Here is a 12,816-nt window from a genome sequence, read left to right on the forward strand (position 1 = left end):
GGTATAGTGTCTTGAAGGGCAGGTGACAGATAACCCTACCTGGACATATTCAGTTCTCTTTCAATGTTTTTTATCAGGTGACGTTATTTACCTTTTGAGAGTTTTCAGACTGTGAATTATTTCGGAGCAGGTTGAGGCCATGACTCTCCAGTGAATGTCCAAATAAAAAGTTTCAATTGCAGTGTCTAAGACTGAGATCCAAACACCAAGAAAAACACTGACAGCTTTGGACGTTATGTTTCCCTAGTAATTTTGCCCAATTGCACACTCATTGTTCTCCTAAATGCAAATTACTGGATAAAGCAATAAAACAAATATTGCTCTAGGTAAATCTATTTAAAAAATGTATAGACAGTGTCTATATATGATCTAGTGATATAGTCAAAATGAGGTCTTATTAGCACATTCTATAATTGCTGCTTTCTCCATTTCACAACTTATCCAAGAGGTTCAAAAGCGAGTGAACTGGACTGTGTAGAGTTTCTAGGAAGACGTTTCCTCACAGCTCTTCTGAGCCGCTTCTTCTTTTCCAAATGAGCTGGGGTTAGGAGCCAGTATATATCCTGCTAAGGGGAGGAGCAGAGAGCAACAACGAGGGGTTTGGAACAAAGCATGGACTGAAATCAGGATTATTGGCCTGGTGAGGTTGGTAGAAATCCATTAGTGTGCTAAGGCCTGGGGAGGGTTGTTGACCAACACTGTCCAGCAAGTTGTGACCATCACATGTTCCCTGTTGCGGTTCCTTGGAAGAATTTTCAAGGAAGAGAGCTAAGAAATGCATTGTAGGTATCTGAAAGGTTATGTCTCAGGCCCCCACCTCTGTTAAGAGAAGGGTTTTCTAGCCTAGTAAAGATTGCTTCTTTCACTCCTCCCCAAACCATCTTTCCTCTCCGGCCAGCACCTCTACGTTGCAGGCATCAAAAGAGCGTTCTGTGTCCTTTAAGTGCAGATGGACAGCCGAGTCCTGGCCTGAGGAGGTGGCTCTCCTTAGAGCAATGTGTTGTATCCTGTCCAGTGCAATGAGGAATGCCAGGACCTGTACATTGGGGAAACTGTTTGTGCCTGGGTGTTTTGTCCTTAGGATCAGCTTCTGCCTTATGGTGTTCATGGGCTTGAAGTGAACAGGGATCAGGTGTTTGCCGAAGATCTTCTTTAGTCTTTTCTGATACTCCAGTAATGCAAGGAAATACAATGTCTTTCTGTTTTTCTTCCTTTTCAAGTTCTTTGTCCTTCCTCCTCTTGTTCTTCAAAAAATCCCACTTAGGGTATCCGCAGGTAAGGGCTTTTCTAATGTGTAATCTTCCCTTCCCTTCTCGTGGGTACAGTCTCAGCCTGGTGGTTGAGAGTTCTGATGACACCCAGTTTGTGCTGTAAGGGGTGGTGCGAGTCCAAGAGTAAGTATTGATCTGTATTTGTGGTTTTCCTGTATACTTCCACACTGAGGCCCCCGCCTGTCTCCATGTGTACCGCGCAGTCCATGAAGGCTAAGTGGTTGTCCTTGACATCTTCACGAGTGAACGTGATATTTAGGTCCAGCGTGTTGATGTGCTGTGAAAACGCCTCTTCCTCATGTTTTAGAATCGTGACCCATGTGTCATCAACATATCTGAACCAGTGGCTGGGTGCTGTTCCTTTGAAGGAAGCTTAGGCGTCTCTCTCTACCTCCTCCGTGGAAAAGTTAGCCACTATGGGAGAGACAGGGGAACCTGAATGACACGTCCATGTTTCTGTCTGTAATGGCGCTCTCTAAATTGCTGTCTTTTACAAAATCGTTTTCTTACTGTTTGGATGGCTTCCTCCAAAGTAATGTTAGTAAAAAGTGAAGTGAAAAACCATCGTTTTCTCCTAAGTCCAGCGTGATGTCCTTGATTTTCACCGAAAAAATCAAGGTGGTTGGAGTTACTGACCAGGGGGGCTAGGATGGTAGCCAAATGTTAAGCAACATTGTATGTTGCTAAACATTTGGCAACAAACAGTTAGCAACATTTATGCTGCTAACTATAGGTCTCAGGAGAACGCAATCCTTGTGTACTTATTGTAACCCATAGACATTAGGGACCGCTTCCCCTGGGTACAACATTTAGTACAGTGTTCTGTCAATCACTCCTTCTTTTTCCAGCTGTTGAACTTGGTTTATGATTTTCTTCTTGTAGATGTTGGTTGGAACCCGTTTTAGAGTCTTGTAAGTGGCAGTGTCACTGAGGAGGCTTGTTACTTTTTCCTGATGGTCCATTGTGTTGAGTATCACAGTGCACCTTCCTTTGTCTGCAGGCAAGATGGTGATGTTCTCGTCCTTCTGCAGTTATACCAAAGCTCTTCTTTCCTGACTGGTGAGGTTATAGGGAGGAGCTTTGGCATTGAATTGGGCAGCAGTTACCTTCAATTTAAGTCGTTTAGCCTCAGGTCCAGCCAACTTATTGCGGTTCATTGACTCTGTAGTTGTTATCATGTCCACCACTGGAATCTCTTTGTTAGTCACCGCAGAGTTAAGTCCTTTTGCAAGGACATCCTTTTCAGGTTGGGTGAGAGTCCCATCTGAAAAGTTCTTCACTCACTTTTCTTGTGTGTTGTTTTCTGGGTGGCTACTATCCTTGTTCCTTTATGCTAGTGTTGTAGATTTTATGCTAGTGTTGTAGATTTTGTCAAATTTGTTAGTTTGTCTCACCTTGCCTTGGGTGTGCTGAGTCAATTGAGCCTTTTCCACAAAGTAGTTGACCTGTTTGGTGATGTCATCAGGAAGGACGGCTGACACAGCCTCCTTGGTGTTGTCCAACTTTGCTTATGGAGCATCGATTGGTGAAGTTGAAAAACTAAAGAGGATGAATGAGAACCTTTACGGACAGATTTCACAAATTGTTTATCAGGGTTTTCAGACCTAATTATTTACCGGGCAATATGGTAAAAAAAAAAAGTTTAAATTGGCAAACATCTGTTTCTCAGTGTCCATTTCCAATTCAATGTTTATTTCCAAAAAAACAAGCAAAAATCATAGCAGCAGATGTTTAAGCATGCAGCAGCCTGACACTGCAGCAGGGATGTTGGATGTACCAGTACCTTTGAAAATACAATGGTCTTTTTATCTTTCATCATCTTAGCGTCTACACAGAAGTAAGGAGAAGGCACTGTTGTTTATGCATTTTAATCTTAAGAAATTTATTGTGAAACAACATTGAGTTTCTGGTAACCTTTTGATCTTTTTGGTTGGTTCAAAAAGTCTCAGTATTTCAGCCATATGAAAACACTGTCTCTGGCCCACTGCTGAGATGCAGTTTGGTGCTCCTCGGACTCTCACAGACTCTGCGGGCGGGTCGTCTGAAATGCTGAGGTGAAGTGCATCGATAAAAGTAATGAATCCACTTTTTTTTTCTACACGTAGTAATAACTGTATAAACAAACCACAGAAAATACATTTTAAAAAAAAGATAAATGTCAAAATGCTACTGATACTTTAATGTAGTGAGGTTGGCTTTGAAAAAGCACACAACAATTTTTATTGCAACGTTGCCAGAAAATGGCATGTTAACTTTTAGAAGATGGATTATTAGGAAATTAAGGGGGGTGATACAAAGAGAGGCCAGATCAGAAGAGCTAGAAAGTAAGAAAGATGGAAAGCACTGAGGCCCAAAAGATGGCCAGTCTTGGACCTCTATGGTACTCGGTATGTATCTGTACAATACTCTCTTTTAATTTAAATATTTACATTGGAAAATGCGCTTATTCCCCGCTCACTTGAAACACTTTTTCGTTTTTCTGGAGATTCAATCTTTACCATAACCACACCCACTCTACTGTGATTGGTCAAGCATTGAGGTTGTAGATCAATGATGCTGGAAGTCTCCAGCTCCAAGGAACTCGTTATATAAATAAAGCGGCATGAGATATAATTCATGTATATTTTTGTTCCAAAAAGTTATGAAAAGATGTCTGGCTGTAATGGTTTATTACGGGAGAAAAGAACAAATTGTGTTCCAACCCCACGTGTTCAAAAACTCTTAACCTTCAATGACAGCTGGCGCCGCTGGAACATTATCAGGGACACTCCGGAAGAAGATCAACTAGAAAAAGTGGCCATGGTTCAAACAAAAGGATCTGGTCAGAGAAAGACTTCTTTAATTAGGCTTGCTGGAGGATTGTTCAGGTAAACCTGAGCCGAGGAGATGAAAGGAAATCTTCCACAGGCACCAGGCAGAAAGTTCTTCTTACAACATCACTTGTGTTCAGGTGGAATCAAAAGAAGAGTTTGAGGAGAGTCAGGTGGGGCACACCCACTCATCATTATCTGTCGTTAACACTCCACATTAGTGAGGAAACATTTCTGTCTTTCAACATCACTCGAGGCTGCAGCTCTTTGATACCAAAACACTCAGTTGATGTCTTTGATTAAGAGCAGGGGATGTCTAACGATAGTTCTCCCAGATCAGTACGCACTGACACACACCCAGCAGCGATTCTTTCAATCTCCCTGCAGGTCTTTCTTGTACCTTTGGAGTTTTAAACATTCAAACAACCATTAGCCACCATCAGCTGTAAGACTTGCTAATCATATCTGACAGCACTGACACACAGACAATATTTCACAACATCACACAACACTTTAGGCAATTTTTCTGATAAATCATTTAAAGTTTAGTCCCTCCTGCTTTTTGTCAACTTTTTGTGCGTGCGATTGTTTCGTAATAAACTGTCAAATACAGAAGCTTTTTAGAAAAGATGAGTCCACTTTGATTTGCCACAGGGCTGTATTCTACTGTGAATATTAGAAGCGTTGGACTCGTGTTAGTGCTTACATTCATCCAAAATGCATATTCACCCTCTGGAAAGTTGCCGAGTTGTTGGAGTCTGCATTGCGACAATGTTTGTAAAGCACTTTTTGATATTTCATTTCTAAAGTTGAAAGTAAATTCATAATGTTGCAATAAATATTACTTTGAAACGTTTGAATGTCAAACCGTTTTATTTTTCACATATAAAACAATTCATCAATACAGTAAGTTATCTAATGATGTACGTATGCTTTAGAATGAACATGAGGTACTGAAATGAAATTAAAAAAGAAAGCAAAACTATTAATTGAAATTTGATTCGACCTTATTTGCAACTAGTCAACTTCCTAATTCTGCAGTCACCTGTTTCATTTTTATCCTTTCTGAAAATCCGGTGTTCGCCTCATCAATGCCTTCTTTTATCCAAACCTCGTCATTATAATTTTAAAATGTCAGCAGAAGTGTTTGTCATTCTGTCTGCACCCCTTTTTGGGGCTTTCAGCCATTCAAGTCCCTGCTGATTTCTTGACTTGAAAATAACTCGCAAGCATTTTTCAAGGTAGTTTAAAGGTAAACTGCTCAGCTGGCTTCCCACCAAAAAAAGTGCTGTCTTCTGCAGAACTCGTCTTAACCAGTAGGAAGCCATGCATGTATTATTGGCCGCTGGTTGTAGCCACGGATTAGCACACTTGGTGGTTTGAGAGTTTTCCCGGAAGGAAGTGCAGAGGGGACGAAGTCAAAATAATCTACAGTGTGTACGTGTGTCCGAGAGATGTGTGAGTGAAGTCCTTAAAAAACCCTGGCAGAGAAATATGAGCTAATAAAGAGACTGGTTAGTGAAACTATGCTAATAAACAAAAGCTCTATTCATATGTAGTAAAGCTGAATTGGTAAAGACAATAGCAAATAATCACCATTCATTTATTTTTCAAATACAAATTGTTTTGTTTTTTTTGCAATATGAAATCAAACCACATGTTCCCACAAAATAGGATATTAGGAGCACCTCACAACCTTTTTTTTATTTTTTACTCCAGTTCATGAAGGGGAAAGAAGCCAACAGAGATTCAAATCTTCCAATAATGTAAGTGGAAATAAATCACGATAAGAAAGAGGTAATCCTTCATGATCGAGCGTATAATTCCTGGATTCGTTCAATACTAATTACAGGTTGAGTGGAGTCTTTCATGTTTCCCGCAACCTCTTTTTTTTTAAATCGGACAGTTATAATCCAAATTAAATAAAGGTCGAAATTGTAGTTGTGGACTTGTGCAAGTAGTATCAACTTGCTGCATGATTTAGACTTTAAAGTCTTATTTGTATGATGTCTGTCTATGATATTCCACGATGAGTTATTTTGTGCAGGCAAAGCAAAAGATTTATAGAGATTTGATTACATAGATAAGATGGAACATACAGTAAAATTAGACTATTATTGCCTAAATGCACAGAAAAAACACATAAACACAACAAAATATAAAATAAGGTTAATCAAATGTTCAGGGTGACCCCCTATGCCAGTTAAGTTTTTAACCCCCGGTCTAGAAACAACTGGTTCCACGAGTATGTGGAATACACTGACTTTGAGTGTGACTAAATAAAATGTTAGACATGTATGCAAGACACATTAGAGTTTAAGTAAGGCTATACAGGAGAAAAGAAAAGAAGTGAATCACAGTCTGGACAGTGGCGAGAAAAAACTGGCAGAAACCTCGACCAGAAAAATATCTGTACAGCAGAAGGGTTTAGTCCTGAAATTGTGACCAAAAAGGCAGTCCACACAGGTTTGACAACACTGAAATTATTCCCAAATCCATGGCTATTTTTGAGTCTCAATTCTTCCTCCTTCCCTGAAAATACAAAAGGTTTGGATTGATTTCATTCATACTTGTGTTGACAAACACAAGATTGAGAAAAGAGGTAAAAGACACCTGAAACTATTACACCAGGATATATACTTTCTGAATATGCATTAATTCACACATATACAGTATAATACATATATTTCAGACAGTGGGGAGTTAAAGAAAGTCTTTGAATACTTTGAAATTTGACATCGCAGCACAGGATTCATTATTTAATATACATTGGCCCCTGACTTTCTATTCGTTACAAGTTATGGGCTTTGCTTTTAGGTGAATAATCATTCTTCATTTAAATGACTTCCCCGTTGTGCAGACCCTTGACCCTGCCATGTGTCTTTTGAAACGCTGTCGTGAGCAGTCATCAATTTTCAAGGATTCATTAGCGGCACAGCGTTGCATAACTTTCAGCGTAGTCCGAGGTGCAAATGTAAACGTTAGCAATTAGGTGCGAACTCGCTTGATCAAAGCTTTTTGCGCGTAATGATGCCTTGCGCTTGTCTCGGAGACAATCTGCTCTTTTCATGTCAGGTGTTTGAAATGGATCGTGCGGGGCTACTGTACGACAGCAATTAGAAAACAAGCAGCGCGGCACTTTCTTCACTCCTTAAAGGCTCATGTCGTCGTCTGTAATCCCCCCTTTTTTTCACTCGTGGTGCATCTGGTCGCCGACGGAACGTCTGAGGGATCAAATTGGAAGTTAATATGGAAACTCCGCGAACAGGCCAGACATTCACTCTAACGCCATCTCATTTGCATTTTGATGGTTTTTTAAAAGGGTTTGTGTAGCTGGGGGCCTCCGCAGGTTGTGCCGTAATCTGACCCGCAGCCTTTCATCCATGGACAAATCAGCATATTTAATAAACAGAAAATAGAGGTGGAATTGTCTGCAGAATTCATAAGGAAAATCTTGAAAAGCTTTAATGAAGCTTTTTCAATTAGCATTTTACTGAGAGGTTAAAAAAAATCCTTGGTCTCAAAACTCACTTATCATATTAATTAACGGCGGTGTCGTGGAAAGGTGCTTCAAAAAGGTGTTGACTTCCAGCACTTTTGCACAAAAAGGGTGAGGAGCTGAGAGCCTTTTTGTCATCGGTAAACAAACCTGATGAAAATCAGAGTGATAACAACAAGGAGCAAATTGAGTGTACCTGTTTCTATTCACTGAACGACTCTCCACTATTATACCTTTTAATGAGGTTAGCTTGCTGCTGAGCCGTGCGATAAACACACATTGAAAAAGCTCTTGCTTAACCGAGCTAAAGACGGTTTAGGAAGCTTAAAATGTCAAGTTCCCTTTTTGAAGATAGCAAAGGGGGGTCTGTGTACAACCTTTCACCACACTAGCTGCCTCTCTCGCTACTCCCTTTGCACGCATTCAATTGTGCCTGTGTGTTTTTGCACCAGCACAGTTCCTACCAAGACCCGCTGTAATAAGTGCTGAAATGCCTCATTTTCCAAATTAACACACCAGTGCTACTCCGTGGCCCTAAGTAATCATTTGCCTAAAAATGATAGATGTAATATCCAATTTTAATCCCAATTAGGTTGTTCTGCTGACTGGTTAATTGTTTGTTTCACCACCCCGGGGTAATTATAAATACAATATGCCGGAGGACAGTTAATTGTCAAGACAGACTCATTATTGGCTCAATTTGGGATGGGTTTTGGTGTTCATTTTTCCCCCGATGAGAGTCGGGACAAGCAGAAGGTCACTGTTGACTCACAGTGACAAATGTCTTCTGGTAAGATTCGTCAGACTCATTTTGTCTGGTATAATTATTTTCTCTCTAAATATCACACATGCATTTGGGGTTAAAAGTTAATATCAAAAGAGGACAAAAACCTCGACCACTTTACCACAATAATCATTACAATACAAATATCCACATTTATTTAAACATGGAGGTTAAAACAAACGGCTAAATACAATTCAGATCAGAAACAATGCAAACACATATTGACACGTATATGATGTAATTCACATTATGTTTTACATTTTGTATCTCCTTGTTAGCAATGGATTAAAAACTGCTCATAGTAGACACAAGTCAATAGTATACTGTAGTAATGTGTTGATGTGTTCTCATGAGGCACCTAATGCTGAATCGTGATACAGTTTGAAAGGTCACTTCATGGCACTCTCAGCTGAAATGAGGCCATTTTCATTTTTTTAGTAGATCAGTCAAGAATTGAACAGAGTCACATCTAGTGGACTTTTCATAGCTCACTAGATGGCAGTCTCTGCTCTATAACCAATTGCTTTAAAAAAAAAAAGGGGTTTCAATAAATGGGCTGTTAAAACTCATTAAAAAACATTTTATTTTGTAACTAACTTAAATTAAATTGATCATACTTGTTTTTTGTTATTGTCATACTAGTTTCCATTTTTCATGTTTTGTCATTTATTTGTATTTATTTTAAATTAAAGAACCAAGGGTCTTTGAGTGTAACGTGACCACCAAACAGCTTTACAAAAGTTGGTCAGAGACAGTTTTTTATTTTCCTAATTTTTTAATCAAATCTACATGTACTCTGTAGTAACTGTACGACGAAAAAAAAAGAAAACATTTCAGTTGCACTTATATGACGCTAAGAAAGCCAGAAAAGCTATAATAAATAGTATTCCTGTTTAAAGAGCAACCATGTTAAGGTCTTCCGCTCCAAGATGCAGCAAGTCCATCATGATGTTCAATTTAAGAGACACTTAAATCAACACATTAGTTGCCCTATAAAGTAATTACACGAAAATGTCATTAATCATTATCCTGCCAACAGAAAAAAGGGGTTTATTCTTACAAAAAAAACTCTTAGACACATTCACGTGTGCTGGTCTTCAGGGGTTGGTTTGTTTGTTCTTTCATCCAACTTTTTTAAAAGTCTTTATTAAGTACTGCAGCAAGCCTGAATAGTACAGTCAGTTGAGGTGATATTTAAACATTTTTATTGCGACTGTTTTGATCTCGTCTGTGCCGGATATGAGAATCACCACGGATCTCCTCTATATATTTTGATTGATGGATGTCTTCTCTCGCAGCACATCGTGACACTATTAAAAAGTCTTAAGCTATTCTCAGTCACACACAAGAGATCTCACAAATTCCACCCTAATTACAACAATTCAAAGCTCGCAGAGGATTTTAAGAGGGGGAACTTAAATGAGGGAACGTCATTATCAGGCTTTAACAAAGAGCTGCAACAGACTAATGAAGGACGAAGAAGGATAAGGCAATAGAGAGTAACCTTTAACTACTACTTTGTTCTCTGAATGACGGGCTTTGAAGAAAGTTTTTGACTCATTTTATAATTTTTTTATGACCAAAGAATGCACAAAGGGCTAAACTTTAAAAGAAACTGTAGTAGAATTATCAGCGGTAGAAGTATACGCCTTCCAACTATGGTTTCTTATTCTTTATTGAATTCATGTGTTTGTGTATATATTGTTCAAAGCCCGAGCTTCTTCCTCCCGTTTTAGAATCGACTCTACTCACAGCAGAAGTTTGTAACTGGCTGGAAGCTGGCTAATCCGAAGTGGAGCGTTTTCCTTTTGTGCCAGTGAAGTCGATTCAGGGAATATTGACTATTCCCGGCTTTGAGGTCCTCTTCAGTATTCTGCTGCCTGTGTTGACCTTAACCTTCAAAAATTTCCCACTGCTTCAGGTAAGGGGTGTTGCTCTGGACATTATCACATTGTGGTGTCGCAGACAACTTGCAAGCTTTTATTTAAGAAACCCTAAAATAAGTTTGAAATCTCTCCGAACTTGCCATGAAACAAACATATCAGGTAACTAATAGTATTATCTTCTTCATGCTGTATTTATAATTAATAGGATGTAGTGGTCAAGACAGCCATATTCATATATATGTACACGCAGTATATATTAATAATAATAATAAAAATACATTTTATTTTGAGGCGCCTTTCTTGGCACTCAAGGTCGGATTACATAAAACCCGAACAGCAAGGATAAAAAACCCAATTTTCTGAATTATATTGTATTGAGTATTTTCTGTTATTTTTACATTTCGTTATATGGGCCATTGGAGAGGACTTAAAATCCGATCATGAAAAAATGACAAAAACAAAAAGGGCCATTGGAGGTGAAGTACTGTAAAGCACAAAAGCACAGTAGACAGTTCAGTTTGAAAATTAGGCTAGGTTTTATTCAGTTAATAGATCAGAGCCAAAATATAAAAATTCAGAGAGAGTCTTCAAGATTATGACACTGCATCATCAGGCCCTATCAACCCATCACTAGAAGAGCAATAATCAGGAAAGAAGACAAGTTTTTAGAGCAGCAAAATAGTGTGTGGCTGTTGGTGTGTTTGCGGAAATGAAATGCAATATGAAGTGTTTAAATGCATTCTGCTTATCCTTGGAGGGAAAAATGACAATATATTAATAATAACACATTCTGGCTCGTGTAATCAAGCCAGAATTAAATTTTAAAACCTATCTAACTGTTTGTCTAAATTTCCCTGTGCAATTTGAAAAGATTTCACACACTATGTGCACCACCATGAAAACTTCCAACCCTAATGCTAGAGTGGTAGTTTAAGACCACTTTTTGGTGTTGTCTGGGTCTCAAAGTTCTATTGTTCTGGTCTCTACTTGGTTCTCATCCAGTCTATGCCCGTGGTCTTAGAGGAATAATCGACTGTGATTAATGTTCCGCTCCTTTAATAATACACATGATACCAATGTTGACATGCTTCCTTACACTTAAATGTGATTAATATCAATGTTCTTTAACTTGGTAAAATATTAGGTTAATAATTTCTGTTCTTGTACTTTGTGTCTATGTGGGAGAGTCTTGAATCTCTCCTATCTGGGTAGTAACTTGGTCAGGATCCTAGTTTAATCAGCCTCAATTAGTCAACTGTATTTATGTGTAATACTGTATAATATCTTTATTAAACCTTACAGGAAGGTGACTTGTAAAATATTATTAATACTTTATTGTTGGTATCATGTACAAAATTTGAAAAAGATTACATTCACATCGTTTAATGTGAATAGATAGAGCTTCTACTAATCATCTTGTGGGTCTTAATTACACTCAGTTCTCATTATTACTCATAAATGAATCATTCAAAATGTCAGGTGAACAGTAATGTGACAATTCCATTGTCATCCAAGCACGCACATATGAGAGTCTTGGATCAATGTCATGCTTGGCATGACGGCATACTTTTTAATGGTTAATCTTGTCGTCTGTACATCCATTAAATATAATTCCTTAATGGTCATGACGACTGGAATTGCACACCCGCAGGAATGTGAGAACCAAAGCACATCATTCTCATTAGTAACAGCAATGTGAACATTGACATAGCTCCAAGCACAGGGTTTCCCACACCAGCAGATACCATGTATTAATGGAATTTATATCCACATTGATGACAAAAATAAATAGTTTGGCTGTTACACATATGGTATTTGACCATTCTTTCTCTCTACATTGTATTTGTTTTAGAATTAGTTCTTAAAGAAAATACTATAACCAATTTCTCTAGGTCCATATGAAAATGTAGATGTCAGAGGACAGCAGCTAAAGAATATTTTGGGTGGTAAAATGGTGTGGTGCAACTTCCTCAGTTACAGCAGCTTCATTGGTCTGAAGAGAAATACTTAAGCAAAACATAAACTTTTAAAATCACCTATCCATCAAAGATCCGTCGCTCATGAACCTTAGGTTGTAAAGAGAATATTGTGGATGCAAGCCACTCTAATTCGTTTTCTTGGCAAAATAGCCGAACACTTCTTAGCCAACTGAGTGGCTCACGACCCATTTTAGGATACCTCCAGAACCCATCCCTAGAAGACGATGGAAAATCAAGAAAGAAAGCCCAATTTCTTCTGACATTATCATCTTGGAAGATTTCTCTCTTAGACTAAAGACTAAAAGACTAAAGTAAAACCTGATCTTCTGGGACTCCTGTGTTTGTCTTATGTATTGGCCTTTAAGAGTTTATAAATTTTTAAATGTGTATTGCTTTTGATTGTTGATTGTTCTGGTCTGGAAAGGCACTTTACAAATAACTTTTACTTACTTACTTACAAAACAAAAAAATTGATTAATTGTATCTAGAATTCCAATTCCAATAATGTGACCTTTGACAGAATCTAATGATATAAGTATCCAATGTGTGGTAACTAAACTGAATATTCCATGCTTTGCCTGAAATTG

At 38.4% G+C, this 12,816-nt stretch overlaps 1 pseudogene; it reads right to left on the reverse strand.

Moving 5' to 3' along the window:
* Positions 1-755: 755 nt before the first annotated feature.
* LOC148078029 (uncharacterized) lies at positions 756-12,441 on the reverse strand (annotated as a pseudogene).
* Positions 12,442-12,816: the final 375 nt, after the last annotated feature.

This window comes from Callionymus lyra, chromosome 6, assembly GCF_982586985.1.
Source record: "Callionymus lyra chromosome 6, fCalLyr1.hap1.1, whole genome shotgun sequence".
Classification (NCBI taxonomy): Eukaryota; Metazoa; Chordata; class Actinopteri; order Syngnathiformes; family Callionymidae; genus Callionymus; species Callionymus lyra.